The sequence below is a fragment of the Chionomys nivalis genome, chromosome 1 (assembly GCF_950005125.1).
Source record: "Chionomys nivalis chromosome 1, mChiNiv1.1, whole genome shotgun sequence".
Taxonomy (NCBI): Eukaryota; Metazoa; Chordata; class Mammalia; order Rodentia; family Cricetidae; genus Chionomys; species Chionomys nivalis.
In genome coordinates, this window is record NC_080086.1 from 181,883,409 (window position 1) to 181,885,274 (window position 1,866).

General features: G+C 33.5%; 1 non-coding gene across 1 annotated transcript; it reads right to left on the bottom strand.

Moving 5' to 3' along the window:
• Nucleotides 1–329: 329 nt before the first annotated feature.
• On the bottom strand, nucleotides 330–436 carry LOC130890076 (U6 spliceosomal RNA). Its single transcript, XR_009058685.1, has one exon. It is a non-coding gene; the product is annotated as a U6 spliceosomal RNA (small nuclear RNA).
• Nucleotides 437–1,866: the final 1,430 nt, after the last annotated feature.

Genomic DNA, 1,866 nt, shown 5'->3' on the forward strand with positions numbered 1-1,866 from the left:
TTGCCCCGAGCTTACTTTTCTTCACTCTGTGTTTCAGAATATTTGATCACACTGTGACACTTGTAGACTGTGTTAATAAAGTTAACTTTGAATCAATTTTTTTATTGGTAATAGAACAATTTAGAAAAATAAATTTTTTGTTAGTTTTGTTTTTTATTTTTATTTATTTATTTTTTTGTGGCAGGGTTTCTTTGTGTAACAGTTCTGGCTGTTCTGGAACTAACTCAGTAGACCAGGCTAGTCTCAAACTCACAAAGATACACCTGCCTCTTATTCCTGAATGTTGGGATTAAAGTCATGGGTCACCAATGCCCTCTTGGCCATGAACTAAAAATATGGAATGCTTCAAAAATTCGAGTGTCCTCCTTGTGCAAGAGTCATTCTAATCTTCTCTGTACTTTTTCAGTTTTAGTATACATGCTACCAAAACTAGCATATTAGGCACCAAAATGTTGTGTTTTGCTAATTGTCCTATTGCCAACAAAAACTTGAGAGTCAAATATTGGGTGAAAACTTTAAGATCAAAGAAACAGAGGATGGACAACCAATCAATCTTCCCTTTCTTACCAGAAACCTAGCCAGGACCTCTTCCCTCTATATGTCACAGATTGAAAAGATAGAGGGAATCTAAGTCCCTCCCTTCTCCACCCTGTCTTCCCTTTCCATATTCCTGGCTTCTCTATGGATAATTCCAGTCAGCTAGTCATTGGCTCCACCCCCTGATTAGAAGTTAATTTTATTAGCACTGTCTAGGAATGTCAGAGTACAATCAAATATCTCACATTTGCTCTGCTTCTTCTTTAAAGTGATTTAGGTAAAATTTTTAAAACATTAAGATTTTTTTATTTGTCTTCTGATGAAGTGTATAATCTATGTCATAACTGAGCAAAAACTTCAAATTTATATATACAGTAAATAATTCAAATAATGTCTAATGCACTTGAATAAAATATTTCTCTTTCATATTTCAGTTTTCTGTAGACAGTTGTCTACACTGTACATAAAAGCTGTGAAATCAATGCATCCTTTCCACTTTGTACAAAGAAACACTTTTCAAGCCATTACCTTTAACAATGTGCTTTGTCTTGGAATTAATTTTAATATTGTAATAATTCACTTGGCACCAGAATTTCATCTACCATCCAAATATTTCTAAGTATGTACAAACATTAATTAAATAGCACAATATCTCTGCAAGGAAAACTATTATTACAACCCTGGAACTGAAGATCATTGAATAGGAAAACATAATGATGGGGAATTCATTTTAAATTAATCAAAAGGGGAGGACATTGTCAGCTGGAACACTTTCAGTTCATGACTTTGCTCAAAAAAAAAAAAAAGGTTGAGGAATGAGTGGGGCCAAATCCTGAAATTAGACTATACCTTTCAAATCATCCCTCAGTTCAGGATATAAAAAGTGAGAGATAAGTAATTTGAATAATTTTTGAGTGACACTTACTGAAAATGAAAGCACTGTTTAAGGGTACAAAAAAATGCTCTAACGAAAATACAGTCACTAAAAGATGCATTTATTAGTTGCTTGTAGTTCTTTGTGTACTGTTGAAGTTTCTTTAACCTTCCCCCATTTATGTTAGCTTGTCTATTGATGTTGTTCTCCAATTGGTTATCCAATACTAAATAATCAGCCCTGAAACCATCTGCATTCAGGTAACATTAAGCAGACTGGGCAGGTTGAATTTAAATATTTATGTATATGTGTATGTGTGTGTGTTTGTGTGTAAAACAACAGTTAATGAAAGAGAGAGAGAGAGACCATTAATTTAAAAGAGAGCAAGGAGGGCTTAGGGTTATGTGTGTTATATTGAATGACTTGAAGTGATCATAAGTGGAGAATGATGTAAT